General features: G+C 35.9%; 1 protein-coding gene across 2 annotated transcripts in view; it reads right to left on the bottom strand.

The window, feature by feature from the left end:
* Positions 1-17,833, bottom strand: part of UACA (uveal autoantigen with coiled-coil domains and ankyrin repeats) — an 82,271-nt gene that overhangs the window by 41,269 nt on the left and 23,169 nt on the right. The window lies entirely within an intron of this gene.

Here is a 17,833-nt window from a genome sequence, read left to right as displayed (position 1 = left end):
AACAACTTGTGTGACATTATGACAATTTTGTTAAGAGATAAATCTGGTTATTCCACAAAACAATATTTAATACCAGTTTCAGTTTTAGGATCATCTACCATGAAGTTATAATAGCCTTGATAAACAGAATATAAAATTCTATTTTAAGCAAACGTGTCACACTTTAATTTAAGGAAACACAAACACACAGAGCAACACTTCCAAATTTTCTCCATTTCCCTTCATACCCCATCAGCGTCATCCTGAATACAACTAGGTTTCAGTTTACAACTGCTGCCAGTCTGTCTCCTTACATGTTAAATGAGAAGAGCCAGAGGCACTGCCAAGACATTAAATAGACAGCATTATGATGAATACTTTTCAACAAATTTTAAATTTAACTCAGCATTCTTAATTTCCAAGTTTAGCACCCTGCCTGATATGACAAGCAAATATTTTACCATGGAAAATCAAATTACCTGGATTCAGGGATTAAAAAAACAAATAAACTAATTAAATACTAAACAAATAAATGCATATTAAACACTAAGTTAGACTGTAAATAAAACTCCATTTGGGGACAAAGCAGACAACTTCTCCACATTCTATGATGTTTAACATACTTGTATCAACATACTTTATATATTAAGGATGGTAACAAACATCCACAAGCTCCAGGGTGTTTTTACTTTCTAGTTACCACAATAGTATGAGAGCAATTTGCACTTCCCCCAAAAAGCAAGATTTGGGAAAACTGCTTCACGGGAATGCAAAACATCCCAACATAAGTGCTTACAGGAAGGTGGTAACTACTATACTACAGATCATGCTGCCAGTGAAAAATTCTGTTATGAATTTCATCAAGAAATCTGTTTCCTGCTTTTTAAATTTAAAATATTAGGCACACAGTCTAATTATAAAATATATAAGGTCATACACCATAATGTATTATTTTTGAAACAATTTTTTTCCCCAAATCACATTAGACATCACAATGGATTTTGGCTAGACCCAGAGACTCCACCCACTCTATCTCATCCTTCTTCAGAGGAAATCTGGGATAGAACTCAGGCCCTGTCCTTTGGTTAACAAAGCAAGCGCATTCTTTCTAGAAATAGGACAGCAAAAGCAAAGGAAATAAAAAGAAAGGGTGAAACCCGTAACAAGCAATAAAAGCCATATAAGGAGCTGTCTGTGCTAAGACTCAGAAGACAGGACTTATGTGCCCTCCTATAGTGCAGATATCCTGAGCCTCCCCAGCATCTGTAACTTAGTCTCCTGTTCCTGTTCTCACACCTCCCTTCCCAGGTATTTTCCAAGAGCTCCCAGCAAATTCTCACTTTTGCTCTCCCCTGTGCCTGTAAAGTTCTTCCGTTATCTGCATTCAGGTTCTTCTCAAATGTCACTTCCTCAGAGGCCTTTTAAAACCTTTGTATCTAAACAACTCCAGTCCCACTCTACCCCCACCACTCTATCTTCCTGCCCTATTTTACTTTTTTTCATAATACTTATCAGTATCTGCCATTATATCACATTTACCTGTTTATTAGCTTACTACCTATGTCTGGTATTTGCTTCAAAAATAATGAAAATAATCAGGAGAGCAGACTGAATTCAATAGCACATTAAAAGGATTATACACCATGACCAAGTGGAATTTATTCCTGGAATGCAAGGATGGTTCAACATAAGAAAATTATCAATGTAATACATCACATTAACAGAATTAAGAATGAAAATCACATGATCATCTCAATTGATGTATAAAAAGCATGAGACAAGATTCAACATCTTTCATGATAAAAACACTCAACAAACTAGAAATGGAAGGAAACCATGTCAACATAATAAAGGTCATATATGAAAAGCACACAGCTAATATTATATTCAAGGGTGAAAGACTGAAAACTTTTCCTCTAAGATCAGAACAAGATAATGATACCTGCTCTCACCATTTTTATTCAACAGAATATTGGAAGTCCTAGCCAGAGCAATTTGGCAAGAAAAGCAAATAAAAGGCAACCAAATTGGAAAGAAAGAAGTAAAATTATCTCTGTTTGCAGATGACATGATCTTATATTTAGAAAACCCTAAAAAATCGACAAGAAACAAAAAACAGAACTAATAAATGAATTCAGCAAAGTTGCAGGATACAAAATCAACACACAAAAATCAATTGTGTTTTTATACACAAACAATGAACAATCCAAAAAACAAAATTAAGAAAACAATTCCACTTACAATTGCATCAAAATAATACAATAATTAGAAATAAAACCTAACCAAGGAGGTGAAAGACTTATACACTGAAAACTAAAAAACATTGCTGAAAGAAATCAGAGAAGACACAAATAAATGGAAAGGTATCCTATGTTCATAGACTAGAAGACCTAATATTGTTAAGATGTCAATACTACCCAAAGCAATCTTCAAATTCAATACAATCCCTTTAAAAGTTCCAATGGCATTTTTTGCAGAAATAGAAAAATCCATCCTAAATTTCACACTGAATCTCAAGGGAACCCAAATAACCAAATAATCTTGAAAAAGAAAAACAAAATTGGAGGCCTCACACTTCCTGATTTCAAAACATATTACAAAGCTACAATAATCAAAAGAGTGTGACACTATCATAAAGACAAATATATAGACCAATGGAGAACCCAGAAATAAACCCTCAAATATATGATCAAATTTTCTTTGACAAAGGTGCCAGGATCACTCAATAGGGAAAGTACAGTCTCTTCAACAAATGGTGCTGGGGAAACTGGATATCCACATGCAAAAGAATGAAGTTGGACCCTTCTTTATCTTAGACTACATACAAAAGTTAATTCAGAGTGATTAAAGATCTAAATTTAAGATCCAACTACAAAACTTCTAAAAGAAAATATAGGGGGAAAGCTTCAGGCCATTGGATTTGACAATAATTTATTAGGTATGACACCAAAAGCACTAGCGACAAAAGCAAATATAGACAAATGGGACTACAACAAACTTAAAAACTTCTGTACATCAAAGGGCACAATCAACAGACTGAAAAGGCAACCTATGGAATGGGAAGAAATACTTGCAAAGCATATATCTGATAAAGGGCTAATATGCAGAATATATAAAGAACTCCTACAACTCAATAACAAAGAAACAACCCAATTAAAAAATGGGCAAAGGACTTGAATAAACATTTCTCAAAGATGATATACAAATGACCAAGAAGTAGATGTTCAACATCATTAATCACTAGAAAAATGCAAATCAAAATCATAATGAGATATCACTTCACACCCATTAGGATAGCTACTATTAAAAAACAGAAAAGAAAAGTGTCGGAAAGGGTATGGAGAAATCAGAACCCTTGTGCATTGTTGGTGGGAATGAAAAATGGTCCAACCACTATGGAAAATAAGATGGCGGTTCCCTAAAAAATTAGAAATAGAACTACCATGTATGCCAGCAATCCCTCTTCCGGGTATACATCTGAAAGAATTGAGAGCAAGGCCTCAACAAGGTATTTACACACCCATATTCATAGCAGCATTATTCACAATAGCTAAGAGATGGAAGCAATTTAAATGTCCACTGATGGATGGATAGGTAAACAAAATGTGGTAGAGACATGCAATGGAATATTATTCAGACATAAAAAGGAAGAAAATTCTGTCACATGCTACAACATGGATGAATCTTGAGGGCATTATGCTAAGTGAAATAAATCAGTCCCAAAAAGACAATACTGTATGATTCCACTTATATGATGTATCTAAAGTAGTCAAATTTATAGCAACAGAAAGTAGAATAGTGGTTACCAGGGGCTGGGGGAAGAGAGAAATGGGGAGTTGTTTTTTAAGGGGTAAAGCGTTACAAAGATCTGCAAGATGAAAAAACTCCAGTGATAAGTTGCACAACAATGTGAATATACTTAACACTAATGAACTGTACACTTAAAATGGTTAAGATGCTAAATTGCATTTTTTTACCACAATTAAAAATAATAAAACAAAAGAAATGCAATCTCTCACAGTATCCTTAGCAATAATTAATACTAATTTTTTTAAACACAAGCAAGGGGGTGAGGGTGTAGATGAACCAAGAGTGGGCACAGGTTAATAATTGTTAAAGCTGAATTATAGGTTCATCAGGGTTCATTACACTAAACTATTCTCTCAACTTCTGTATATTTCATGCACTTCTGATACATAGACCAATAAATCTGGTTGACGTATAAATTTTTAACTATATTATATGCTTATAACCAAGGCCTTTCACTAACTCATTAATACGGCAGGAAACACAGCACATCCTTTCCACTCAATCCTCTCTGAACTAAAATGAAACTATTAACATTTCAACATATCTTGGTGAGTCCACAGTTATATACCTACAAGACAAGCCTTGTGATATCAAATGAAAGCATTCTAAAAAGAAGCAGTAAGTTTTTTGAGGAGCGTTAACGTTTACCATATATTATAGCAAATAAATTTCTATACTCGAGTACTGCATTGGTTTGAAAAGGAAATACTCATTAAACTCAGAATGCAGCAAGCCAAAGCAGTTATAGTAAAAGTCAAAATATAGCTGTTTCTAAAGAATAAATATAACATTCTAACACAAAGCAGTTATTTCACTAGGTAGACCTAACTGGATGATAACTTTAAACTCTAAATCAATACAAAGGAAATCACTTAAAAGTTTGACAGTGACTCCCTCATTTTAATATCAATTGCAAATTCATAACTTCTTTAGAAACTATATGACATTATAAAAAATTTTAAAAGCAATACATGTCCAGTGTAGAAAATCTGTAATACACTTATGTTTATATATGAAAATAGAGATGACATATAATTCCACCATATGGAAAAGACCACTATTAAAAATTTTTTATATTAACCTCTAATCTCTTTTCTGTTAAAAAGTCTAATCAAGATTTTTTTTTAAAACCTGAATGAGTCCAACAGCTGCATCATTTATTCAATATTTAGGATAGAAAGTCAGCTGAGAAGAAATTTATAGATGCAAATTAAACAAGTAGACTTTAAAATATATGCAAATCCATATAAAATATTTATATTTAAGGGAGAGACTTAACAGATCACAGATAAAATGATTTGCCGACCAGTTTTAGCCTAAAGGAAATTTATGATACATTATCCAAAAGAAAAATATACAAGACGACAGCAAAACTTTCATAGAAAACCACTTAAAACCAAGAGGAGTCATGCTGAACAAAAGCACCTATTTCACAGACCTTAACAATTTTGGTGTCATAGACCCCTTTAAGAATCTGATGAAAGCAATGGACCCTCTTTCAAAAATTACATGTAAGCACATATTCAGAAAAATTTACATTTATTTTCAGGGAGCTTCACTGATCTCTTCTTTACAAATACGGAGTCCATGAACCCCAAGATTAAAAAAACCCTAAAATAAAGAGAAGCAGAAAGAGAGTTTTGCCTTGTACATAATGTTTATAAAATAAGTATTGAAGAACTGTCAGAAGATTGGATAATTTATTTAATAAAATTTACTGAGCAATGTCTAAAGGGATATAAATACTTCATTCAACATTCAGATACATACAATCATTTGATATGCGCCATGTCACATGTTGGGTACTGGATAGGGACCACAGGAAACAAAACAGACGTGAGACCTGGCCTCAGGCAGTTCATAAGAATAAAACGCAGTTACTTTCCTCAGTTGATCTTATAGTATAAAAAGACAGATATGTATGTAAACAAGCACATAATCATAATATGGGGCAATAATACCTCAATAATTACATATAAGGGATAGAAGTGGTTCAAAAGAGGAAAATACAGAAAAGTTTCGTAGAAAAAAATGACTAAACCATGTACTAAAAGAGGAATAAAAAATCACCAGGTTAGAAATAGCACTACAAATTAGGAAACTACAAACACAACCTGTAGCCCTTTATGGTTTCCTAAGCCCTTCGTATTCATGATATGTCAATTAAAATCTATACACAAATGACTCACATACATATCTGCAACCCATGCTTCTCTAAGCTCCAGGCCCATATATTTAAATATCTTCTGGACAATTCTTCTTCAATGTCTTAAAAGTATCTCTATGTCCCAAATTAAAAACATGTATTTCCTCCTAAAATCTGACCCTCTTCCAACTTTCACTAACACAGGAAATGATACCATTGGCCCATCTAGTTATACAAGACAGAAACCTAGAAATCAGTCTTGACACCTTACTCTCCTTGGTCCTCCATCACCATATCCTGGTGATTTCACTTCCCTATTATTACTCAAATCCATCTGCTAATCTCCATGACCATCAACATTACCCTACTACAAGTTAGCACCATCCCTCACCAGGATGACTGACTGCATTCATCCCCTAAACGGTCTGTCTATATTCATTCTGATCCCTTCCCTTGTGTTCTCCACAGTGTAGTCAGAGATTTTCCCAAAAGGGAAATCTAATCATACCACCACCACTACTACTCTCTTCCATATACCCTGTCCTACCATCACTTAAAATCCTTCAGTAGTTTTCTATTCTTCTAGGATAAAGACAAAATTCCTTAACAGAGTCTACATATGCCTAAACCTACTACCTCCTCAGCCTCATCACATGAAACATTAAGAGTTTCTAATGTTACACATGCAGAAATTGAGTCACTAGGAGAATATGGGATTTTGTTCCCTGTAAAGCAACTGCAGTTAGTTACAGAATGATTAGAGAATCCTGCTCTTAGGACTTCTTGTCCAGTGCTTTCCAATATTTCCACTTCTCTAATCATCTGAAAGTAAATCTTTGATGTAAAAATGCAAGTATCTTTAAAAAATTTAAACATGATAAACTTAGATGTCCTTTATAGCAAAAAAAGGATGAAAACGTCCACATTTCTGTATGTAAACTTTTTTTTTTTAAAGATTTTATTATTTCCTTTTTCTCCCCAAAGCCCCCCGGTACATAGTTATATATTCTTCGTTGTGGATTCTTCTAGTTGTGGCACGTGGGACGCTGCCTCAGCGTGGTTTAATGAGCAGCGCCATGTCCGCGCCCAGGATTCGAACCAACGAAACACTGGGCCGCCTGCAGCGGAGCGCACGAACTTAACCACTCGGCCACGGGGCCAGCCCCTCTGTATGTAAACTTTTATAAAGCACCTACTACCTGTCATGCACGGCAGCACTAGGGATATGGCAGTGGATAAGACAGCCAAAGTCTCTTTTTTTTAAACCACTTTATTGAGGCATGATTGACATGTAAAAAGCTGTACATATTTAGTGTAGACAACTCATTGAGTCTGGGGATAAGCATACACCCATGAAACTATCATGATCATCGAGGCCATAAACATATCAAAGTCTCTCATCCAATAGAATTCAATGTTCTAACAGGAAAAGACAATTAAGGAAAACAAGAAACTCAAGTGAGAATAGGAAAGGTGATGTGACAGGAATGCTGGGGATAGACTGTTAGGTTGGGCAACCTGGAAAGTTCTGAGCAGGTGATGTTTGCTGACAGGATCTGAATAAAAAAGAAGAGGCAGGCTGTGAGAATTTACATTTCAGGCAGAGGGAACAACTAGCGAAAGGAGCTTGGCATGTCTGAAAGAAGGCCTGTATACTGACACATAATGAGCAAGAAGGATCGCAGAACAAGATGAGGTAGAGGGGAAGACAGTCACCACCAGATCTAAAATGTGGGATTCCCCAGTTTTGTCGTAAACATTTTTCAAAAGGGACTTCTTCGGGGCCTAAGGCAACTGTTTTTCATAAGATTCTTTTGATTACTTTAGAATCAAGTCTAAAAAAAATTCATCTTAACATACTATTTTTTTTTCACTTCCAAGAATTTATATTGAACAATAACCAGAGGAATCTCAATTTGCCTTGAAATGTTTATAAGATCAACCAGCTATCTTAACATAATAGATATTATAATCTACCTCACCCACCTCAGACCTAGAAACCTAAACAAACTGTGCAATGAACTACATAAAAAAAAATCCACCATAAAAGAAAAATAGCACCCAAAAAACAGAATTTCACCATCACATCCTCAACATAAGGCTCCTCAAGAAAAAGAACATACACAACTAGAAGGACCCTCCACTAAAATATGCAACTATGTACTGGGGGGATTTGGGGAGAAAAAGCAGAAAAGAAAAAAAAAGAAGACTGGCAACCGTTGTCAGCTCAGGCGCCAATCTTAAAAAAATAAGAAAAGAAAAGAAAAAGAACATGGAGACAACTAAAGTCTTCTCTGAGGGGGAGAAAAACCCCTAAATAAAAACTAAACAACATGTACGTTTAGGCAAATTCCCCTAAATATCTAATTGAAATAAAGTACAACAGGCTTCTGTAGCACCCCACAATCATTAACATTCCCCATTACCCAAGACAAGCTCTACCACAACTGAAAACTGAGCAAACAGCAGAAAGCAGAGCTCACAAAGCATAAACATTCCGTGAAGATTAGGCTGCACAATTAAGAACTGTTCTACAGTTCATTAGATTGATTATAGTCAGAAATATTTCCCCCATTCCATCTAGTTCAAAGGTTATGTATTCCTCCCTCTTATATAAGAGCATATTAGAGCTTACATAATAGAAAAGGAAAGAAGAATGCTAAAATAACCTGGGAAAACAAAAGCATCCATCCAGCTCCTTTTCCCTGACTCTTGACTCTCTTTCCTTTCTGATTTTTTCTATCCTTATTTAATTATGCCCCATCCACTTCTTTTATCCTCTCAAATCCTCCACTGTATGATTTGAAATTATACAGTTAGGATTCAATGGAAAAACAGAGGAAAGGGAAAATTATACCCTATCAATCCTTTTTCTGACCAAGACAATAAAAGGCTAATCCTGCTTTATTGGATTTCTCTACATAAAAATGTCAAAGACAAAAGATAATAATAGTAATAATAATGATAATTTAAATAATAAATCTTCAGGACTAAAGGTGGCTATGAAATCTGAAAAAAACTTTAAAGAACTAGAGTGGCAAAGACTAAGAAAGCACTGCTTTGATAAGATTTCCTAACCACCCGGTTTGATTCTATTCTAGTCTGTTGTATAAATACCAGACTGTCTACCCGTCCCTATTGCAGGTATTTGTTCCTTTATTAGAACTGTCTAGGCACCCAAAAGAGTTTATTAAAAAGACAGACAGGAACTTGCCTCTCCAACTTTAATTAGTACTATTTGTTTTGTAATATTACTCATTTCACTCTTCCTCACTAGAAGAAGCATTAAATTTCAAAGTAAAAATATAGATCTTAAACACAACAGATTGTAATGTATATCGTACAAGAATAGAGCTCTCAGGATGGATAAGATTTTATTTAATAACTCCTTTAAAATGTTAAGCAATTGGTTATGCAGGAAAAATAAATATAAACTTTGTTCCTAGAAAATTTTATAGAAAAAAAAATTCAAATTAGAGTTCTTTAAGTGCCTAAGTGTCACGAGTGAAATTTTTAAAATATAAAGGTAAAAACCGAGGCGGGTCTATTATGCTTCCCAGACCCCCCTAAGCACACCAATGAACAGAGTACTATCTCTGGTGAGTTTTAACATTTTTTCACTGTCTGACCTGTATATATATATATCTGACTCACTAATATATCTGATATATGTATGTGTCAAAACAGGACAGATTTAGGAAGCATTCTGTGTTTATTTTTGACAAAGTAAAAAGGAAAATAGATACACTTATAAAAGAGCCTCTGAGTGGTTTAACCACAATGAAAAATAAGAGATATTTTTGTTCCTTTGGCTTTCTATGTTTTCTCAGCTTTGCAAAGAAACAATAGCTAAACAAAAATATGTTTGCTAGAACTCAAAAGACTCTTCAATATAACAAACCTTATACTACTAGCCAATATTTTTAAAATTTAAAATGGGAAATATAAAAATTATGTATATAAAAACAGAGAGTTATAGGAAAAATGTATGTTTTTGTAAGCACATTAAATTTAATTACTTTTCTTTTTATTTATTAAATGAATAATAGTTCTACACAAATGCACAATTCTTCCCACTCAGCTACTTTACACAAGGTCTCCTTCTAGCGAATCTTACTATATGTCCCCTATATCAAAAATACATGGCCTGGGGCTAGCCCAGTGGCGTCATGGTTAAGTTGGCACACTCCGCTTTGGTGGCCCGGGGTTCGCAGGTTTGGATCCTGGGTGCTAACCTAGCACCGCTCGTCAAACCACACTGTGCTGGCATCCCACACAAAACAGAGGAAGAGTGGCATAGATGTTAACTCAGGGCCAATCTTCCTCACACACACAAAAAATACATGTCCAAATTAACAATAAGAAAGAATGTATACTCTCATGATATTTAGGTCTATAATAAAAAAAATAGCATTTAAAATTAGGAATCAATTTCAAAATTGTTTAAGAAATACTTCTAAGTGTTTTTTATAGATAATTGTTAAATTTCATGACTTGAAGAGTTCTTCTTATTGTTATTTCTACTTTCCAAACAGGGTATAAAGAAACTAAGCAATTTACAGTGATGGATTGTGTGAACACTATTAACTCCTTTCACCCCTGTAAGCCCATCCCTTTGCAATGTGACTTTGCCATGCTTCCCATCAAGAGATGGCATTTGTTTCCTCATCCGTTAAATCTGGGCTGGACTTGTGACTTATTTTGACAAACAGAATGAGGCAGAAGTGACCTTCTATAACTTCTGAATCTAGGTCTCAAAAGAGCTTGCAGCTTCCCCTCTTGGGATGCAGCTGCCATAGAGTGAACAACCTAGCCTCCTAGAACATGAGACCTTGAGAGAGAAAAGAGCCCAGCCGCCAGCCGTGCCAGCCAACATGAAGTGCCAGACATATCAGTGTGGCCATCTTAGACCATCCAACCCTAGAAGAGCTACCAGATGACAGCAGCCACGTGAGTAACCCCAGACAAGACCAGCGGAACAACCATGCAGCAAAGCCCAGCCCAAATTGCTGAGCCATGGGAGTCAGCAGCAAATAAAATAGCTGTTGTTTTAAGGCACTAAATTTAAACCTAAGACTGAATCCAGGGCCTAGATTCTCTCCACTAACTCAAGCTGCAATTTACTCTTTCGTTTGGAAACAAATACATCTTGTAGTCTAATTCACTTTTATAGACATCATACAAGAGCAATCAAAGTAAGAAATAATACTTTCTTTAATCCATTATCTTAAAAAAAACAAAGAAGAGCTGGGTATATACCTTTTTACCTTCTTAAAAGAGGAAAATAGATACATATGTTGAAATCTGTCATTGTAATGATACAAAGTTGATAAAATTTTTACAGAAAAAGTACTTTCTCTTCATTACTAAAGATACACAAGTATTCACTGAAAAACTAACAGCATTCATATGTATTTTATCCACAAAAGCTGAACTCAGCATGAGATCTAAAAGAAAATCTGAATGGTTATGCAGTAAAAAACTAAGGAATTATTAATTTTTATGAATCTAATAAAATTTGTAGCTTTAAACAATAAAACATTGCTACTGTAATGTTTAATCAGTATACCTTCACACCTGAATGGAAACACTGAACCAGGAGCAGACCACGGCAGAGCAAGAACTACAAGTGCCTTTTCTATGTATTCTTTAAGACTTGGCAAACATTTTCTGTAAAGGGCTAGATAGTAAATATTTTAGGATTTGCATGCCATATGGTCTCTTTTATAACTACTCAACTGTGCCATTGCAGAATGAAAGAAGTCATAGACAATATATAAAGATTAAGCACGGCTGTGTTCCAACAAAGCTTTACTTATAAAAACAGGCAGTGGGCCATAGTTTGCCGCCCACTATTTTAGGTGCTCAATTATCTTCTGCCAAAATACACCTGGTTCATTAGCTGTGATCAATCTAATCTGTCTGCTGCCTTACCATGAAACCTATTAGAAAGTATTCTATGTATTCATATTCTACTATTTGCAAAATAGCACTATGTATATACGATAGTAAATTTTTGTGTCAACTTGGCTCAGCTATGGTGTCCAGTTGTTTGAGTCTAGATGTTGCTATGAAGGTATTTTGTAGATGTGATTAACGTTTAAAATCTGTTGACTTGAAGTAAAGGAGATTATCCTCAACAATGTGGGTAGGCTTCATCCAATCACTTGAATACCTTATGAGCAAAAAATGAAGATTCCCGGAGAAGAAGCAATTCTGCTTCCTAACTGTTTCAGTGAAATACTGACCAGTGCCCAGTCTGTCAGCTGGCTGGCCTGCCTAGGCCCCCACAGTCACGCAAGCCAATTCCTTAAGATAAATAAATATCTCTATAGATAGGTAAATAGACAGACCTAATAGGAGATATCTCCAGTTCTCTGGAGAACCCTGACTGGTGCAGCATATTAAGGTAATACATCCTTTGTCCTTTTAGATTTTAAAAAGGATATATCTTATTTTTTGTGCATCATCCAAAACTAAGTGAGAAAGTTACAGTAGACTCTATTATTATTTGAGATTATTCACTGCCCTGCTTCCTTGCAAAATGATTATATATATCCAGACATGTGACTTGTGCCTGTCTCATACAGAAAGAACAGACATCCCTAGATTATTGATTCTGGGATCAGCCATGTGATATGTTTTGGCCAAGAGAATGTGAACAGATGTGATGTACATCACAGCTAAGCAAAAACTTTAAGCAGCAATCTGAGTTTGGGCCAGCCTTCTTGCTTTAGTACTTTGGGAAGAGACTGGCATATCTCATATAAGAGCTGTCTCTTCAGCCTTGGTTCTGGAGGGGAGCCACAAATTGGAGCAGAACGAGTGATCCACAGTCTATAACATAAAGTTAATACGAAATCAAAGTTTCTTACTGTGAGAAGCCACTGAAATTCAGAGGTAATTACTATAACAAAGCTGAACAATGCAGAAAGTGGTACCAGAAGTGGGGTGCTACCTTAACCACTACCAGCAAAAATAATGAAAACATGTGATGTAGGCTTTGGAACTGGGTGGCAGACAGCAAGAAAACTGTTTTTGGAGATTGGAAAAATGGCAAACCACATAACATAGTGGTAAATAAGACCATTTCATATAAAAAATTAGATAACTTGGTGAAAAGACTGGACTTCTGATGGGTGTCCCAAGTGGGAGAGGGGCAGCTTTGTGGGACTGAGCCCTTAACCTGTGGGGTCTGAGCTAACTTTGGGTAGTTAGCGTTAGAATTACTGTGGGACACCCACAGAGTGCCCACAGAGAACTAGAGAATTGGTTAGTGTGGAAAAACCCACACACACTTGGAGTGTAGAAGTATTCAGTGAGTTCTGAGTAAAGGAAACAAATGTTTTCCTTTCACCCAGTAACCCTTTCAGTGGGACAAAATTAGCTCGGAGGGGCACTCTCCACAGGAAGAGACTAAGGATGTAGTCCCAGAGAAGCCCATTAAGCTCAAGGTAACTGTACTGAACTCTAGAGAAAAACGTGTTTCTCAAAGAATTGAGGATATAGTTATTAGCACACAGATTTGACTCAAAACAAAGAGATAATAAGACAAAAGACAGGGGCCGGGCCAGTGGCACAGTGGTTGGGTGTGCACGTTCTGCTTCTCGGTGGCCCAGGGTTCGCCGGTTCGGATCCCGGGTGCAGACATGGCACCACTTGGCAAAAGCCATGCTGTGATAGGCGTCCCACGTGTAAAGTGGAGGAAGGTGGGCACGGATGTTAGCTGAGGGCCAGGCTTCCTCGGCAAGAAGAGGAGGACTAGCAGGAAATAGCTCACGGTTAATCTTCCTCCAAAAAAAAAAAAAAGAAAAGACAACTTCCAAAACAACCCCAGCATGAGTTAAGGGTCTTTACTCTCCCTCATCTGTGGGCCCCCAAATTTCTACAGGCAACATGTAGGCCAGGAAAGCTGCTCAACTCTTACCTTATTCCCCAGCCAAGAAGGGCATACCCTCCAATAATCTGTTCCAATATGGACAGGAATGATATATTAAAGGAAACACCTCATGGAGGGCACAGCCAAGAGCCATGGAAAACAATGGACTGGAGAGCTACACCCAGAGCAAAACCAGGGCCTAATCAAGAAACATCCCCTAGTGCCAAGAAAAGGAGCCCTCATTACATTTACCCAACAAGATTTTCACAACTGTTAGGGACCAGCGATTGATGTGTGCCTCAATTCTTCCCCATCCTCAACAGCAATGTTTACTGTAGATATCCTATCCATGTTCCACCACTGCACGTTGGGGAGATGGAGGGTAGAAGATAACTGGTCTCTGGATTAAGAAAATCTACATACATAAACGATGTAGAAATTTTAAGGAGGTTCTAGACTTTAAGACTAATGTGACTGAAAAAATTCCTGAGGTATTTTCCTTGAGGAAGGGTAAATATATTTTGTATGTAAAAGGAAAGAAAGTTAACATTTGTGACCAAGAGGACAGATTGTGGTAGATTATATTACCATTTACCACTCCCACCTTTGGAAGAGGCTCATACATTCCTGCCCATTGATTTATACCTTGTCTGTGCTTCCTGTGGGAAGAATATTTGTCCCTGTGTCTCACTGACTTTGAGCCTAGTCATGTGACATGCTTTGGCAGTCATGAAGCACTCCACACCTGAGCAGAAGCTTTACAAGGTATCACAAGTTTCAGCCAGCCCTCTGAGTTCTCACTATCTTGCAAATGGCAGTCCAGATAGAGCCTGCACCTTCAGTCTAGGTCTTAGAATGAAAACACATGGAGTACAGCCATTCTGCATGGGCAGCCTAAAGTCTACATGTAATGTTATTATAAGCCACCAAGATTTGGAGGTTGTTTCTGACATAAAGTTGATTATACAGAAATCAAATTAAAAGGTAAAAAGAGAAGGAATTATGAGATGCACTGCTATTATTTTGATAGCTGAATATAGTGTGAGATGCCTATGGTTGTAGATGAGTATAGTTAGTGAAGGATCTACGTTTCTACAGCAGCTATGGATATGGGTAAATATAGATTCATAAAGGATAAATCAGTTCAGTTTACTTGCTGGAAGTAAGGCGGTGGCAAAAATAAAACTAAAGTTGCAAACCTGATAAATTAATATTTATTATTAATAATCAACACTTCACGCATACTTCACATAGTCCTTGACTATAATCAAAACAGACTTTTGGGGGCCAGCCCCGTGGCTAAGGGGTTAAGTTCTTGCACTCCACTTGGGCGGCCCAGGGTTTTGCCAGTTCGGATCCTGGGCGCTGACATGGCACCACTCATCTAAGCCATGCTGAGGCAGCATCCCATGTGCCAAAACTAGAAGGACCCACGACTAAAATATACAACTAAGTACCAGGGGCATTTTGGGGAGAAAGAGGAAAAATAAAATCTTAAAAAAAAAAGTGCTTAATATTAAAAAAAAAAACAGACTTTTATTACCATCTTCATTTTCCATATGAAGAGAAAGTTCAGTAACTTGCCAAAATTAAATAGTTACCAAGTGACAGAGTTAAAATTCAAATTCAAGACTAATTCTTTTCTTTTTTTTCTGCTGAGGAAGATTCATCCTGAGCTAGCATCCACTGCCATTGCCAATCTTCCTCTTTTTTGTATGTGAGCCACTGCCACAGCATAGCCACTGACAGACAAGTGGTGTAGGTCCGCACCTGGGAACCGAACCCGGGCCCCCAAAGCAGAGCATGCCAAACTTAACCACTAGGCCACCAGGGCTGGCCCAAGACTATCTAAATCTAAACTTCAATTTTTTTCTATACCATGCTGTCAAAAAAAACCTAGAGATTACTTAGTAATCATTCCATAAAAGTGATAACTTGATTTTATATTATTTACCAACTCTATAAGATAGATGCAAGAGAAAGCTGATACCATGAATTCAGCTCTAAGTCTGAATCCTGTTAAATATATTATTCATAGTGAATTTTTTCTTTTATACTCTAAAACATTATTAACGGGGCAACCAAGAATCTAAAACAATACATCTTTTATTTCTACTCAATAAATTTTCTTAAATTTAGACTATAGTAATTCAGAATTTTAAAGATTCAGATAAACGATGGCCCAAATTTACCTTGTCAATACGAAAAAGACTTCCCAAGCAAATTAACAATGCATTAAAATGATGCGTGATGCATTTTAAACTAAAAGAACAAACATTTTTAATACTTTATAAACCATTTAATAGCCCTTACATGGCTCATATAAACCAGAAATGAGTTATTTTTTATTATATAATACATATTCATAGTAGAAAAATTAGACAAGACTAATAAGTATTCAAAAAAAAGGAGGAAAAGACAATCTAGCAAAACCACCATTAAGAGATAACAATAATTTTCTATTTTATTATATGCCTTTCCAGATTTCTTTGCAATACCTGATGAAACACCATTTCAGACAAATTTACTTTTAAATCAAAATGAGAACATACTATATATATATTTCATTTAAACTATTAATCTTAATATGAGCTCATGAGAATTGCTTATGAATGAATATTCCTAACTCAGAGAATTCCAAAGCTTATTAAAATATCCATCTTTCTGGCTCCCTCTGCTGGCAATTAAGAGAAGCTTTTTTATTATTATTCAATTTGGTTTGAAAAACCAAACTCATAGAAGCACTAATTTATCATTACTGAAAACGTCTTTAAGAATCTGTCTGAAGGTACAATTTGGCCAAAAGTTGTACAACGGACAATTTTTGAGTGAACTCCTATTAGCCAACAGGGATTTGGCACCAGAAAAACCTGGACCAAGTTCCCATCTTGATCATTTATTTGCTAATGACTTTGGTAGAATTACTTACTCCTTCTGGGCTTCAGTTTCCTCATCTGTAAAATGAGGCTATTATCAACTATCTCAATAATTATAAGAATTAGAGTTAATATATTTATACTTTGGGTATGCTCCAAAGTGCTGACACAGAATAAATACAAATAAACGTCAGTTAAGTATTACTGCTACTACCACCACCACCCCCACCACCACCAAGATTCTGAGTTGTGGCTGGACAGCACAACTACTGAAGAATTACTATATAGCTATCAAAGTCAAATACAGTAACTTCTAAAATGTAAACTTACTGTACTTACACTCTTTTAATAACTTCCTATTGCTCTCAAGATCAAAATCCTTAACCTGACCTCTAAGACTCACAGGGTACCTGGGAAGAACATTCCCTTCCTCTGTATTACTTAATAATGACTCATTTTTTCAGATCTCAGCTCAACTTTTTCAGAGAAATTCTCTGACTTTCCAGACCATGTCAGGCCTTTCCTATTGTATATTCTGGTACAGCTCTCCTTCATAGAGTTTATTCCATAGAGCAGTCGCTTTATATTTAAATGTGTTGGCAGTGTTACATTGTCTCCCCCATGTGTCTGTCTACAGGTTCCTCAAGAGCAGGGAGTATACTGTATCCTCACAACCTAGCCACTCGTCTGCATGGAGCAGGCACTTAAATATCTGTTGAGTGACTGAATAATCTGAAATTCACAACTACTGAAATTAAAGAATTCTTTCTAAACCTGACTATTTCAGACAAAAGGTGGCCAAATAAATGTAAAATAACTACAAACATTTTGCTTTGTATTGCTTTTCAGGCTAGCTAGTGTTCATAAAGTCTGATACAAAATAATACACAGAAATATCATTAACACACACACTCACAGGAAAATCTGTGCCCTTCAAAGAGAAGAATCTTTAAGAGCACAGAAACCCAAATACATGATAGTCCTTTAACATCTGATTTAAATTTTAAAAAATTTTAATGTGTGTGTGGTTTGCTTTCTGTAACAAATATTCAACTGAAAATTTCTCTGAAACTGAGTGTTTGATACTGTACTAGAGAGTTTTGCTTTTCAAGCAAATCTGTGGTAAATGAATTAGAGCTAACA

This window comes from Equus caballus, chromosome 1, assembly GCF_041296265.1.
Source record: "Equus caballus isolate H_3958 breed thoroughbred chromosome 1, TB-T2T, whole genome shotgun sequence".
NCBI lineage: Eukaryota > Metazoa > Chordata > Mammalia > Perissodactyla > Equidae > Equus > Equus caballus.
The sequence above is the reverse complement of the archived record's forward strand: the minus strand, read 5'-3'. Positions and strand labels throughout refer to the sequence as shown.